This window comes from Cervus canadensis, chromosome 13, assembly GCF_019320065.1.
Source record: "Cervus canadensis isolate Bull #8, Minnesota chromosome 13, ASM1932006v1, whole genome shotgun sequence".
Classification (NCBI taxonomy): domain Eukaryota; kingdom Metazoa; phylum Chordata; class Mammalia; order Artiodactyla; family Cervidae; genus Cervus; species Cervus canadensis.
Window position 1 is genome coordinate 67,364,859 of NC_057398.1, and position 17,013 is coordinate 67,381,871.

Below are 17,013 nucleotides of genomic sequence, written 5' to 3' on the forward strand. Positions count from 1 at the left end.
AAACCCAGGTCTCCCACATCGCAGGCAGACGCTTTACCATCTGAGCCAAATTCTACTAAATATTAAGTCGTTTAGTCTTTCTGATTTTGGTAAAACCATTGCCATGGAATTAGCTTTACAGACTTGCAACTATGATTCATTTTTAAATCAATTGCTTGAATTGGGTGAATTTAGATGTCAGTAAATGACACTTCTGAGAAAGCATGCTTATATTAAAATCGATCTCTTATGTGAAAGTGGACCAGGCCCATGGAATTCCATTCAACAATCAAGATGTCTCATAGAGAGCTTTCCACCTAATTAAACTGATAAGAACAGATACTACATTTGCTCATAGCCAAAAGGCCGAGAAACGATTTCACAAGATGGTGAAGTAGCAGGACGTGCACTCATCTCCTGTGAGAACTCCAAAATTACAACTTGCTGCTGAACAAACATCGACTGGAGATTGTTGGATCCCTCCAAAAAAAGATACCCTATGTCCGAGGGCAAAGGAGAAGCCCCAGAAAGACAGAAGGAGAGGCAAAATTGTGTTTAGAATCAAAACCCACACCTGCCGGAGATGCTCAGATGGCTAAAGAATAGCTTGTGCGCACCAGGAGACGCCACAGACACTGAGACAGGCCGGCCTTTGAGTGTTTCAGCGTCTCCTGTGGAGGTGAAGGTCAGCGGTGGCCTGTCTCAGGGGAAGGGGCTCTGCGTGCCCTGGACCTGTGTGTGGCATAAGCCCTCTTAGAGGAGGTCACCAATGACCCCACCATAGAGCCACCAGAACTTACGAAGACGGTGGAAGCAGACTCTTGGAGGGCACAAACAAAACCCTGTGCACACCAGGATGCAGGAGAAAGGAGCAGTGACCCCACAAGACACTGACCCAGACTTGCCTGTGAGTGGCCAGGAGTCTCTGGCGGAGGCGTGGGTCGGCGGTGGCCTGCGGCAGGGTCGGGGGCACTGAGGGTGGCAGTGCTCGCACAAGACATTTTGAAGGAGGTCTCCATTATCTGCATCACCTCTACCATAGTTTGGTCTCAGGTCAAACAACGGGGAGGGGATACAGCCCTGCCCATCCACCGAAAATTGGATTAAAGATTTACTGAGCATGGCCATGCCCATTAGAACAAGACCCAGTTTCCTCCACAGTCAGTCTCTCCTATCAGGGAGCTTCCATAAGCCTCTTATCCTCATCCCTCAGAGGGCAGAAAGAACAAAAACCACAATCATAGGGAACTAATCAATCTGGTCACATGGACCACAGTCTTATCTAACTCAATGAAACTATGAGCCATGCCATGTAAGGTCACCCAAGATGGATGGGGGATGGTGGAGAGTTCTGACAAAACGTGATCCACTGGAAAAGGGAATGGCATCTAACTTCACTATTCTTGCCTTGAGAACACCGTGAACAGTACAAAAAGGCAAAAAAGATAGGACAATGAAAGATGAACTCCCCAAGGTGATTGGTGCCCAATATGCTACTGGAGAAGAGTGGAGAAATTACCCCAGAAAGAATGAAGACACGGAGCCAAAGCAAAAACAACCTCCAGTTGTGGCTGTGACTAGTGATGGAAGTAAAGTCCGATGCTGTAAAGAGCAATATTCCATAGGAACCTGGAATGTTAGGTCCATGAATCACAGTAAACTGAGAAGTGGTCGAATAGGAGATGGCAAGAGTGAACATCGGTATTTTAGGGATCAGTGAACTAAAATGGACTGGAATGGGTGAATTTAACTCAAATGACCATTATATCTACCACTGTGGGCAAGAATCCCTTAGAATAAATTGAGTAACCCTCATAGTCAACAAAAGAGTTTGAAATGCAGTACTTGGATGCAATCTCAAAAATGATAGGATGATCTCTGTTCGTTTCCAAGACAAACCAATCAATATCACAGTAACCCAAGTCTATGCCCCAAACAGTAATGTGGAAGAAGCTGAATTTGAACAGATCTATGAAGACCTACAAAACATTCTAGAACTAACACCTAAAAAAAGATGTCCTTTTCATTATAGGGGACTGGAATGCAAAAGAAGGAAGTCAAGAGATACCTGGTAACAGGCAAATATGCCCTTGGAGTACAAAATGGAACACGGCAAAGACTAACAGAGTTTTGCCAAGAGAATGCACTGGTTATAGCAAACACTGTCTTCCAACAACATAAGAGAAGCCTCTACACACGGCCATCACCAGATGGTCAACACCTAAATCAGATTGATTATATTCTTTGCAGCCAAAGATAGAGAAGCTCTATACAGTCTGTGAAAACAAGACCAGGAGCTGACTGTGACTCAGATCACGAACCCATTATTGTCAAATTCAAACTTAAATTGAAGAAAGCAGGGAAAACCACTAGACCATTCAGGTATGACCTAAATCAAATCCATTACAATTATACAGTAGAAGTGACAAATAGATTTAAGAGACTAGATCTGATAGACAGAGTGCCTGAAGAACTATGGATGGAAGTTTGTGACACTCTACAGGAGGCAATGATCAAGACCATCCCCAACAAAAAGAAATGGATAAACCCAAAATGGTTGTCTGAGGAGGCCTTATAAATAGCTAAGAAAAGAAGAGAAGCTAAAGGCAAAGGAGAAAAGGAAAGATGTATCCATTTGAATGCAGAATTACAAAGAATAGCAAGGAGAGAGAGGAAAGCTTTCCTCAGTGATCAGTGCAAAGAAATAGAGGAAAAAATAGAATGGGACAGCTAGAGATCACTTGAAGAAAATTAGATATACCAAGGGAACATTGCATGCAAAGATGGGCACAATAAAGGACAGAAACTGTATGGACGTAACAGAAGAAAAAGATATTAAGGAGAGGAGGCAAGAATACACAGAAGAACTATTCAAAAACAATTTTATGACATAGATAACCACAATGGTGTGATCACTCACCCAGAGCCAGATATCCTGGAATGTGAAGTCAAGTGGGCCTTAGGAAGCATCACAATGAACAAAGCTAATGGAGGTGATGGAATTCCAGTTGAGCTATTTCAAATCCTGAAAGATGATGCTGTGAAAGTGCTGCATGCAATATGCCAGCAAACTTGGAAATCTCAGCGGTGGCCACAGAACTGGAAAAGGTCAATTTTCATTCCAATCCTAGAGAAAGGCAATGCCAAAGAATGGTCAAACTACCACATAATTGCACTCATCCCACACACTAGCAAAGTAATGCTCAAAATTATCCAAACCAGAGTTCAACATTATGTGAACCATGAACTTGCTGTTTTCAAGCTGGATTTAGAAAAGGCAGAGGAACCAGAGATCAAGTTGCCGACATCTGTTGGTTCATAGAAAAAGCAAGAGAGTTCCAGAAAAACATCTACTTCTGCTTTATTGATTAGCCAAAACGTTTTTCGTTGTGGATCACAACAAACTGTGGAAAATTCTGAAAGAAATGGGAATACCAGACCACCTCTCCTGCCTCCTGAGAAATCTGTATGCAAGTTAAGAAGCAACAGTTTTAACTGGACATGGAACAACAGATTGGTTCCAAATAGAGAAAAGCATACATCAAGGCTGTATATTGTCACCCTGCTTATTTAACTTCTATGCAGAGTACATCATGAGAAATGCTGAGCTGGATGAAGCACAAGCTAGAATCAAGATTGGCGGGAGAAATATCAATAACCTCAGATATGCAGATGACACCACCCTTATGGCAGAAAGTGAAGAACTACAGAGCCTCTCAGTGAAAGTGAAAGTGGAGAGTGAAAAGCTGGGCTAATACTTAACATACAGAAAACTAAGATCATGGCATCTGATCCCATCACTTCATGGCAAATAGATGGGGAAACAATGGAAACAGTGAGACTATTTTCTTGGGTTCCATAATCACTGCATATGGTAAGTGCAGCCATGAAATTAAAAGACACTTGCTCCTTGGAAGAAAAGCTATGACCAAATTAGACAACATGTTATAAAGCAGAGACATTGCTTTGTCAACAAAGGTCCATCTAGTCAGTTCAGTTCAGTTCAAGGCTATGATTTTTCCAGTAATCATGTATGGATGTGAGAATTGGACTATACAGAAAGCTGAGCACCAAAGAATTGATGCTTTTTAACTGTGGTATTGGAGAATACTCTTGAGAGTCTCTTGGATTGCAAGGAGATCAAATCAGTCTATCCTAAAGGAAATCAGTCCTGAATATTCATTGGAAGGGCTGATGTTGAAGCTGAAACTCCAGTACTTTGGTCAACTGATATGAATAACTGACTCATTGGAAAAGACCCTGATGCTGTGAAAGATTGAAGGCAGGAGGAGAAGGGGACGACAGAGGATGAGATGGTTGGATGGCATCACAGACTCGATGGACATGAGTTTGAACAAGCTCCTGGAGTTGGTGATAGACACGGAAGCCTGGCATGCTGCAGTCCATGGGGTCGCAGAGAGTCAGACATGACCAAGCAACTGAACTGAACTGAACTTCCAGCTAATTATCCTGCCCCTCTGTGCTTTCAAAGTTGAAAAAACAGCCAAAGGTTAAGAAACAGAAGACAAGCAATTAAAATAGGAAAATTTTGTTATCTGGAAAAGATGATGAATCTTTGGAGTAGTACAGAAGGAATATATATAAAATATGTGTATTAAAAATAACAGTTTGGTCATGCTCTAATTAAACAACATACTAAACATACAATATACCAACCACATACTTGAGAATATTAAGATTAATGATGTATCTTCAAAATAAGCCCAAGTTATTTTAATGTTTAAGAATGTATTTATCTTGCCAAAAAAACCTACCAGTTTTCATTTACTCTTCAGAAAAATCAATTGTTTTACAGGAAGAGTATCTAGTCTCAGAGGAAGAGCATCTAGTCCCAGAGAAAGCACTGAATATAGATCTCACAATGAAAGCCTAAAATTAGATATACTTTCTTAAGAGGAAAAAAAAAGTAAAGCTAATTTATGCTTGCACTTCCCTGTTTAAAGAAACTACATCATTGTAGTTTCTTATAAGGTTTTAGGGAGATTTAAAATGCCATTGTCAAAGAAAAACAACTAGCATTTATTAAGGGCTCTCTGTGTTGAAAGAGTACAAGGCTAAACCCAATGGCAGAGATAAAGATGACAAGACTCAGGCTCTTTGTTCACTGCATAATGTGGTAGAAATATTAAAAAATTTAAAAAATCACAATTGAGGGCAGTATGTGCTGGACATAATAATACACTCTCTGAACAGAGAAACTGAAAATACTACTTTTTTTCCTATGAAGTAGCAGAATCCCTCAAAGAGTATGTGCATTTTGTGTTCTGTTTTGAAGGAGCAGAATTTGTTTTAGAAAAGGGAGCAGCTATCAGAGTGAACCGGCTAGAAAGAGAGAACCACAAATTCCTCTAAAAGGAGTCATGGAAAGAGATTTATGGGGTGCTTTGTGTGTTAAGGATTGAAAAATTAAGAGTCATGTCAGAGAGTTGGTCTGTAAAGCTGTCCTGTGATTTAAATAGTCCAAGTGACCATGTAAATCAAGAAAAAAAGAGCTGAAAATAGTGCCTAGAGGTTTGTTTTTCTTTTCTCCCCTTATTATTTTTTAATCTGATGGCAAGAGAAGAGCCAGTAAAGTAGGCTTATAATTAATAATTGCAGATACAAGAGCAGTGCATTATTAGGCAAAACAATTGAGAAAAGTTTTCTAGAATAACAGTGTGAAAGAAATGAAAAACATGAATAATGTGGTTGGAGGAGTGAAATCAGAAGGTTTAACAAGATGATGACTGATAACAGATCAGACGAATTAGCAATGAAGGTGGGTACTGAAGAACCTTAAGAAAATACAGTCTTGTTTGGATGACTATCAGACTTTAGGTATTTAGGTATAAACTTAAATAGAGGAAAAACATACTGTGAAACTATAGACTACTTCCAATTTGAGTTTTTATGCAATTTTCTGTTCTTCACCAGAAGAGTAACTTGGATAAAAGAAAAGATCTTCTGATTTCTTCCTTTAGTATGTCCTTACTTCTGCATCACTTAGTAGGGTTTTTCTCACCCTTGTGTCATTTATATTATGTATTTTATGGGCAATTTATGTTGGCTAGTGGAGGTCAATCATTCAGACACTGAAAATTGTTGACCTCTGAACTGTGGAGCACTTCATTTTACAGCTTCTTTTCACACTTTTAACTGACCTTCAGCTGAACTATTTCTTACCAGTGGATGGAAACCAGTCCAAATCTATGCAACCTTTTTCTCTCATTGAGCCTATGAGCACTTGAGACTTTAAACGATCCCAAACAAAAACCTGACATACACTAAGGTTGCCTGCAACTGTTTCTGAGGTCCAGAGATAAACACAAAATTTGTCTTTCTGTATATAATGAACACTTTAAAAGTGCAATGATCAGGTTAAAAAAAAAAAAAAGATCTTGGGCTTCCCAGGTGGTGCTACTGATAAAGAACCTGCTTGCCAATGCAGGAGACACAAATGATCCAGGTTTGATCTCTGGGTTGGGAAGATGCCCTGGACGAGGGCATGGCAGCCCACTCACTCCACTATTCATGCCTGGGAAATCCCATGTACAGAGGAGCCTGGGGGCTATAGTCCCTAAGGTCACAAAGAGTTGGACAGGACTGAAGCAACTTAGCATGCAGATTGATTAGAGCATTCTTCATTTCTTTTTTCTGGACAATATAAATGCCAAATTTTAGAATAATATTCTGGCAGCCTGGAAAGAAAAATAGAATTTTCTTCTTGTTTATTTTAATTGACTGGCAGCGAAGAGACTATTATGCCATTAGAAGTGCTCTAAATAGCAGATGGTTACCATTATAACAGATATTTGAAAGAACAACCAAGAGGACGATGCCCTTGAGATCTAAAAGTCAAAATGACAAACAGGAAAAAGGCTAGTGAAAGCTAATTATTTCAGTTCAGAGAACAGAGAGGAAGAATAATTAATATCTTAGAAGACACCTTTTCTAAACTTAAGGTACCTCATTTATTTCAGTTTTTTATTAAACTGCAGATGTTAAAATTAAAGGGAACCACATGATTTCTTATTCAGTCCTCCTCTTCCTTACACTTATGTGGCATCACTGGTTGTCTTTTATTGAGAACTTTATCTTGTCTGTAATATTATATTATCTTGGCTAGGTATGCAATAATTTCTCAGTGCCTTTTCTCTGAACTCATCTCCTAAATGTGAGCATGAGTCTAAAGAGACAGCAGGCTAAGACAGATGCTGATGCCAAAGCTATTCCTGTTCTGCCACATATTAGCTGTGTGAACTGGAATAAATGACTTACATTCTCAGGATTTCCAAGTTCTCTTTCACTTTCCTCTGTATCTCTGCTTCTATCACTCTGATTTAGAGTATATGAACTGCATAATTAATAAAAATGATAAAAATCAAAATGAGTACAGTGCACACTTTCTACAATTAAGTGATTTATTAGGTAGTGTCTTATTTGTGTAGCTCTCTTGGAAATTCCACCTATTTTGTAACCTTTACAATTACCCTTACATATCTTGTCCCATCCTTTACTCAGTAATCATCTTTTATACTTTCAGATCTCCTGGATTTTTTCCTCCCTGGTATCTGGCTAAAACCTTTGTAGCTATATCTGGTCTTCAACCAGATTTTTATAAGCTATAAGTACCCACAGTCATATGACCTGATAATTGGAATTAATTTTTGTATGCCACCTGTCTCAGTGACCAAACTTTCTAAGTTTTTCTTCCAAGTGTCTCTGATATGCAATCTTTGATTTTTCCACTTTAAATGTAAGTATTAAGTATTTTCCAAGTGCCTGGAGAATTCCATGAACATAGGAGCCTGGTGAGCTGCAGTCTGTGGGGTCACAAAGAGTTGGACACAACTGAGTGACTAACACTTTCACTGAACTTTCTGATGATGGGGCAGCAAGAATGAAACAGATCAGGTAGACTCTATCATGCAGATTATACTCTAGCTGTGAAGAAAAGCATCTGAACATGGCTAATACCATAATGCTGAAATTACACGATGATTAAGGAAGATAAACAGGAATATCGTATTTAGGGAAATAGGGTATGATGGTTAATTTTATGTGTCAGCCTGGGCCATGGTACTCAGATACTGGGTCCAATATTACTCTAGATGTTTTTCTGGAGGTTTTTCGGTTGTTTTTGTGGAACTAACATTTAAATCAGTAGATATTGAGGAAAACAGATTGCTGTCCATAATGTGGTGGGCCTCATATAATCAGTGAAAGATCTTAAAATAATTGACCTTCCTGAAGAAGAGAATTCAGCTAATTAGGCTACATAAGGACCTGAACAAGTCTTCCCTGCATCTTTAGCCCGAAGGCCTAAATCCAACATCATGCAGATTTTGGACTTGTATCTACATAATTGTATCTACATGAGCTAGTTCCTTAAAATCATTCTTTGTCTTCCTCTATCTCTCTGACTGTCTGACTCTCTCAATTCTTTCTCACTCTCTTTCTGTATATATGCATGTGTGCTCAGGGACTCTTTGTGACCTTAGGGACTGCAGCCCGGCAGCCTCCTCTGTCCATGGTATGTTTCTAGGTAAGACTACTTCAGTGGCTTGCTACTTACTCCTCCAGGGGGTCTTCTTGACCCAGGGATCAAAGCCACATCTCCCATGTCTTCTGCATTGTAGGCAGATTCTTCACCACTGAGGCTCTGAGGAAGCCCGCCCCCCCCCCCTCCCCGAATTCTGGCTTCCCTGGTGGTTCTGACGATGAAGGTTCTGCTTGAAATATAAGAGACCCAGGTTCAATCCCTGGGTCAAGAAGATACCCTAGAGGATGGAATGGCTACCCATTCTAGTATTCTTGCCTGGGAAATCTTGTGGACAGAAGATTCTGGTGTGTTACACTCCATAGGGTTGCAAAGAGTCTGAAATGACTGAGTGACTAACTGTACACACACACACACACACACAGACATATACATATGCATCATATTTTTTTTTTCATTTTGCCAAGTGTCCATAGCCTTACCCCTTTTAACATCTCCCACCACTGTGGCACCTTTGTTAAAATTGATGAACCTATATTGACACACTAAAATCTTCCAAAGTTCACAATTTACATTAATATTCACTCTTGGAGTTGTGGGTTCTATGAGCTTGCACAAACGTGTGACATGTATCCATCATTATTGTATCACCTGAAGTGTTTTTATTGCCCTAAAGATTCTGCATATGAGTTCTTCCCACTCCTTCTGGAAATACTGATATTTTTACTTAATGTCATATCCTTGAAACTACATAGTATGTAGTCTTTCAATCTGGCTTCTTTCACTTAAAAATGTTAATTTAAGGTTTTTCCATGTCTTGTCATGGCTTAATGTTTCAGTTGTTTTTAGTATTGAATAATATGTCGTTGTCTGGATGTACCATAGTTCATGTATTCACCTACCATAGGGCATCTTGATTATTTCCAAATTGTCACAATTATAAATAAAGTTACTGAACCCAACCATGTGCAAGTATTTTTTGTGGGCCTGAATTTTATGCTTTGAGTAAATACCAAGAAATGTGATTACTGGATCATATGGTAACAGTATGCTTAGTTTTGTCAGAAATCACTAAATTGTCTACGCCTGTGATCATACTATTTTGCATTCCCAATGAGAATTCTTATTGTTCCACATCCTCACCAGCATTTGGCACTATCAATGTTCTGTATTATTGGCTTTTCTAATAGATGTGTAATAATATCTCATTTTTAAAATTTTCATTTCCCTGTGACATATGTTGTAGAGCACCTTTTCATATGCTTATTTCACTTATTTGCCATCTGCTTGTCTTCGTCAGTTCAGGTCTTTTTTTTATTCAGGTTGTTGGTCTTACTGTTGAGGTTTAAAGATATTTTGTACATTTGGGTTGAGTCCTTTAATAGACCTTGGCAAATTGTTTCTCCTTATCTGTGACTTATTTTCTCAGTCTCTTGGCATTATCTTAGAATAGAAGCTTTTAATTTCAATGAAGTCCAACTCATTAGTTGTAACATACTTTTACTTGCAAAACTTCTTTTGCATTTTTTAAAACTGAAAATCTGCTGCTGTTGAAGACTCTCAGTATTTTTTTGCCTAAAAATTGTTTCTATTTTGCCTTCATTTTTGAAGGTTTGTTTGTTTGTTTGTTTGTTTTACTACTTGTGTAATTCTTTGTTGGTTTCTGTTGTTATTTTTCTTTCAGCTCTTGAAAAAGAAGTCATCCCATGGTCTTGTTTTCCTCTCATTTATGTTGCTGAGTCAATTCTTCTTCTTCTTCTTATTTTTAAACATATCTAGTTGTTTATAATATTTTCTTTTTGACATTTTAGATGTTTTCCTATAATATGTGTTATTTTCGCTTTATGTATTCTATTTGGAGTTTGAAAAATTCCTTAAATCTTTGAATTGTATAATTGACTAGTTTTGGAATCATCAGTTATTATTTTTCAGATAGTTTTTCTATCTCATTCTGTTTAATCCTGCTAGGATCCAATTATCTGTATGTTAGACCTGTTCATGGTAACCCTTTTTCTGTTTTCCTCTCTCTGGATATTTGTATTTGAATTGTTATCCAAACTTGTATTTCACTGTGTGTTCACAGTACCCCCTTTTCCTGTTTTCCTCTTTCTGGATATTTATACTTGACTTATTATTCACATATCCAAACTTGTATTTCACTGTGTCTTATCTGCTTTCTATTCTAGCTCTTTAATTACTAATTTCACTTACAGTGTGTTTTTCATTCTCCAGCTTTCTAAAATCATTTTATATAACCCAACTTCCTTATTTAAAAAATTCCAATTCACCTCTATTGTTTCTAAATACTAATTTAACTTGCCTTAAAGACTATGTCTCAAAATTCCAAGCCTTCATCTGGATCTATTTTTTGTCTTTTAAAAAAATCTTCATCTTTATTGTTATCATTATGATACTCCTATTTATTTTTATCTCTTCTTACTCAGTTTTAAAAATGATTTCTGGATACTATAGAGGAAAATTTCTAGAAATAATGTAATATATTGGATCATCTTCTTTTATTGAGGTTTTGTTTTGTTTCTCACAGGCATTTCAATATGGTCCATCTCACCCACTATGAAATTCAGCTTATTTAAAGCCAGATATCAGTTGTTTTGGGAGCTTCTTGCATCTCCTTGACATTTAGTTTGAAGGCAACTTAAAGACTATTGTCTTCATCAAAAATGCCCCATCTCTGCAAGCCCTGAATTCCATGAACTCCATCTTTCTTCCAGATCTAGTGAGATTACTGACAGCTATCTTCAGTTTCTAATCTCTGGGGCTTTATATAAGTTACAGAAGATGACCATAATTCAGTCAGTTATTGAGCTCATCTTTGTTGTGATTTCAGTCCTTATGAGAGCTCGTCTATTTATAGGCTGCCATTACATTTGCAGTTTATTCCTCCATGTCTTATAAATGAAAAGCTAAACTCTGAGTACTCCTCTGCCTCAGAGGAGGGCATGGCAACCCACTCCAGCATTCTTGCCTGGGAAATTCTGTGGACAGAAGAGCCTGGTGGGCTACAGTCCATGGGGTCACAGAGTCAGACATGACTGAGTGACTAACACTTTCAGTTTCCCCCTTGATGGATTTTACATTTAATTTCTATTATCCCAACTTTTCAGAGATTGCAAAAGTCATTGTTCAGCATCTTGGCTTCTACAGCATCACAGGTGGATTGCTGGATGCCTCAAGAGAGAGAGGTACTCAGGAAGTCCAGGGCAACCCTTCTGCTTCCCTTCTGTCCAGGATCCTGTGTCCTCAGACCTTGGCAGCCTTAAAGTAACAATTTAAAAGAATGTATCTGTGTTTTCTAGTTTGGGTTTGGAAGATTTGTAGGATACAGGCTAATTTGATATCACTGGAAGAAGTACTTCTGTTATTTTTATCTCTAAAGACTTACCTATATGATCCCTAGAGAAAACTTTGGAGCCTTATCAATGGAGAAAGCAAAGACTTAAGTCTGTGTAACAAATATTACCATCATTTACTATGATTTTCCTGGTAGTCTCTCTGTAACTCTCTCCCCTAGCCCCACAAATACTTTCCCCCCACGTTGTCTTTAGGTGATGATATTAATAATATTTAGCTAGAGTTCTAAAACACTTCTTTTTCAAAAATTATTTATTTTTAATTGAAGGATAGTTGCTTTACAGAATTTTGTTGTTTTCTATCCAACCTCAACATGAATCAGCCATAGGTGTACATATATCCCCTCCTTTTGACCCTCCCTCCCATCTCCCCCCATCCCACCCCTCTAGGTTGATACAGAGCTCCTGTTTGAGTTTCCTGAGCCAGACAGCAAATTCCCATTGGCTATCTATTTTACATACGGTAACATAAGTTTCCATGTTACTTCCTCCATACATCTCACCCTCTCCTCCCCTCTCCCCATGTCTGTAAGTCTATACTCTATGTCTGTTTCTCCATTGCTGCTTTGTAAATAAATTCTTCAGTACCATTTTCCTAGATTCTGTATATATGTGTTAGAATATATTTATCTTTCTCTTTCTTACTTATTTCACTCTGTATAATAGGTTCTAGTTTCACCCACTTCATTAGAACTGACTCAAACGTGTTCCTTTTTATTGCTGAATAATATTCCCTTGTGTATATGTACCACAATTTCCTTATCCATTCATCTGTTGATGGACAACTAGGTTGCTTCCATGTTCTAGCTATTGTAAATAGTGCTGCAATGAACAATGAGATACATGTGTCTTTCTCAATTTTGGTTTCCTCAGGGTATATACCTAGGAGTGGGATTGCTGGTTTTTTAAACTATTCCTAATTTTTTAAGGAATCCCCATACCGTCTTCCATAATGGCTGTATCAATTTATGTTCCCACCAACAGTGCAAGAGCATTCCCTTTTCTCCACACCCTCTCCACCATTTATCATTTGTAGACTTTTTGATGATGGCCATTCTGACTGGTGTGAGGTGATATCTCATTGTAGTTTTGACTTGCATTTCTCTAACAATGAGCGATGTTGAGCATCTTTTCAAGTGTTTGCTAGCCATCTGTGTGTCTTCTTTGGAGAAATGTCTATTTAGGTCTTTTTCCCACTTTTTATTTTTTTTTCTGCTGTTGAGTTGTATGAGCTGCTTGTGCATTTTGGAAATTAATTTTTGTCAGTTGCTTCATTTTCTATTATTTTCTCCCATTCTGAGGGTTATCTTTTTAAAATATTCTTTTTCTCTGGGTATTTCTCTAGTATTCATAAGATATACATGTTAATAAACATCTGTATGTTTTTTTTTTCTCTGATTTGCCTTTTACTACAGGAGTTTCAAGTGAGAATTCAGAAGAGGAAAGGGAAAAAATAGTTTTCCTCCCCTACAGTATGAAATATTAAATTAGATTTATTTAGTATTGTAAGCTAATTTCATTTAGTATTGGCTGTGATTAACTGCAGTGGTCAAACCCAGAATTTTCCATATGTCATCATGTGGAATGAACATATCTGTATTAGATAATTTAAAAGTCTTTTGCAGTCATAGATTTAACTTATCAACCTCAGAAATATGTTTAAGTAGCAAAATTTTATTATGTATTTGTCAAAGGACAGTCACTGCTTCAGGCATTGTATTTGACATAGGAGTATGATAACTCACTTCAAGACCACATGGTGTAACCGAAAATAAATAAATAAGAACACTTAACACTTAAGAACAATGCAGGTAGCCTCCAGCATTCTGGGGATTTAGAGTTTGATCTCTTAATTCAGACAAAGTGAGGGTAATGGTATTCTAAGGGACATAGGAAAAAACAGAGGGAGTTACAAATAACATGAATTACGGATGAGTTACAAATAACTCATGATGGCTGAATGTAAAATGCAGAGACCTAGAGAGAGATAATAAAATGTGAATGATAGCGTACAGCAAATACACCTGTTAGGGGTGAAACTCAAGCACCTTACTCTTTTCCCTTTACCCTAAAACTTATGTTAAAACATGTCTGAAACTGAAAGTGTTAGTCACTCAGTGATGTCTGACTGTCTGTGAATTGCAACCCCATGGGTTGTAGGCGATTTATAGAAAGAAATGATCTTGATGCCTCAAGTGATCAGTAACATAAAGGAGCTCTAGAATTGACTGCTTAGCATCAGGAGGCTACTCTTCCTGGGATTTTTAGTAATTGATTTTTTTTAAGTAATTTTATTTGTTTTTGGCTGTGCTGGGTCTTCATTGCTACATGGGCTTTCTTCCCTCTAGTTTAGGTAAGCAGGGCCTACTCTCTAGTTGAGGTGTGCAGGCCTCTTGTTGCAGTGGCAGCTCTTGTTCTGGGGCATGGGCTTCAGGGCACAAGGGCATCACTAGTTGCGGAACATGGGCTTAGGTGTCCCATAGCATGTGGATTCTTCCTGGATCAGGGATCAAACCTGTCTCTGGATTGGCATTGTCAGTGTCCAGGTTAACACTGAGCCACCAGGGAAACCCAGTAATTGATTTTTTTTTATCATGAGATATTAATTGACAAATATTCTTCACAAACCAACAAATAAAAATAAGATATTAGCATTACTTACAAATTTGTATTTTAAATTAGACTCAGTATAGCAAGCTGTTGCTATAGAAAGTGAGAAAATCAGTATATATTATTTATTCTAATTTTAACTTCTTTCCAATCATCCATCTTCTGATTTGTTACTTAGAATGTTGATTTTAAAATATAAAGGTTCATGGCTTTTATATTCTGTTCCTTTTTCAGACATTTTGCTTCTGTTCCTTCCTAAACATATTTGATGTTTAACAAAAATCTTTTTTAATGCATTCATTCTGCTTTGCTTTGAATAATATCCTATCCTGAGAATTGATCTTCATATAAAATTGTAATAATTTTTTTAATCTGCTTTATTTTCTGAATTCTGGTATGATGCTAACATCTGTATTTTCCCATCATACCTGGAAGGTCATTTGGATATTTATGACATACTTGCTTCAATATTTTTATAAGATTTTTGTTACAATTACCCTTCTGTCATCTGTAGATCAGTAGACTATGGCTGCAGAAATTCTGAGGCCTGATTTTCTACATGTCAATGATGCACTATTATTTATTTACTTCTACCTAAACTCACATTTGATTTCATCTTTATGATTGAATTCATTGCCTTCACTTGGATCATTCTTTTTCCCTTTCTGATAAAAGTAAGGCACTCAGTATAACACAATCTTTAAGTAAATGCTTTTCTTTTCTCTTAGACACATGAATATTTTTCTTTCATTTTTGTTTATTCTATAGAAATACTAGCTATTCATGATAAATCTTATTTATTGGTTTATGTAATTAAATAGTTCAGTTCAGTTCAGTTGCGCAGTCGTGTCTGACTCTTTGCGACCCCATGGATCGCAGCAAGCCAGACCTCCCTGTCCATCACCAACTCCTGGAGTTTACTCAAACTCATGTCCATTGAGTCGGTAATGCCATCCAGCTATCTCACCCTCTGTTATCCCCTTCTCCTCCTGCCTTCAATCTTTCCCAGCATCAGGGTTATTTACAATGAGTCAGCTCTTCGCATCAGGTGGACAAAGTATAGGAGTTTCAGCTTCAACATCAGTCATTCCAATGAACACCTAGGATTGATTTCCTTTAGGATGGACTGGTTGGGCCTCCTTGCAGCCCAAGGAACCCTCAAGAGTCTTCTCCAATACCACAGTTCAAAAGCATCAATTCTTTGGCGCTTAGCTTTCTTTATAGTCCAACTCTCACATCCACACATGACTACTGGAAAAACCATAGCCTTGACTAGATGGAAATAATCAGTAAACATTCTCCTGTGTTCATCCTACTCCATTCTATATCTTGTGCTCTCCTCAAGCCTAATATCAATTACTGTATCACTTGCTTTAATTTTTAGTTTGACACTTATCATGAGGCTTTCAGTGCAGTTTAAACTCTTGAATTTCTTACATATTTCTTCCTAGGATGTGAGTCTGATGCTTTTAATACTCTGTATTTTTCCTTAAACTGTTCTAAGTTGATGTTTTAGAAGGTACCTCATGTTACATATAATCTTTTTCATATTTTGATGAACTCTTCTTTCTTTGTTTGAATGAGGATGCTTGTGAGGTTTCTATTAATATTATCTGCCTGTTAATTTTGTCCTTTTCTCTACTTTTTTTTCTTTTCACTGTCTTAAGACAGATGTTTACTATTGGTTCATTTGTGATTATTTCTCAATTTTGAAAAAAAAAAAGCTTTTGCCTAAAACTTTGTCCTTGAATCACAATTACTCTGCATGGATGTCTCTTACTGTCAGACAATTTACATACCCTGCAGAACTGCTTGGGGTCAGAGATAGCATCACCAGCTCGCAGCCTGGGACCTCCATTAGAGCGCCAGGCATCCTGTATTATCCCAGTTTGACACTGCGGCAACTCTTCATCCTTCTGCGTATTTCTTGTTGCTGCTGTGTTTTGTAGGGTACAAAAGAGGGAAATTAATAAGACTTTATTCCACCATCTTTAAACAAAAAGTCTGCTTCATAAAATACTCAAAGTAACTGGACCCTTTGTAGCCATTTCGTTGAAACACTCTATTTTACAGATTGGAAAATGGAGTCCCAGGACTCAGCGGCAGAGCTGGAACTAGAAGGCAAGTCTCCTGACTTTGAATCCATGCTTATATCGCTTAATCTGACTGCCTTTCTGTAGAACAAACACACCTGTCCACAGCGGACGTTCTGGTTGCATTCACAGGCTGAGGAGTTTCTGTTCCACAGTCATCTCACTGTCATCACTAAGGCTCCTCTTCTTTTAGACTCTGATCCACAACTGAATTTCCTACCTTTTTTGATTTTACTGGGGAAATTTGATTGTTTTGGATAGAAAGCAGGAGGTGCAGATGGGATCACAAGTGGTATGTTGTTTAGTTTTTCTTGGCTGGAAAAGAACTCTTAGGCAGAAGTAGTAATAAATGAATCAACAGTATTCACATTCAGTATAAAATTTATTTGTGAAGCGAAAAGGTCAGTGACAGTTTTTGAATATAGTCTAAGTGGAATAAATATCCGGTTATTTATTTATA

General features: G+C 37.7%; 1 pseudogene; it reads right to left on the minus strand.

The window, feature by feature from the left end:
• Positions 1–231: 231 nt before the first annotated feature.
• Positions 232–357, minus strand: LOC122452672 (annotated as a pseudogene).
• Between the last annotated feature and the right edge of the window lie 16,656 nt (positions 358–17,013).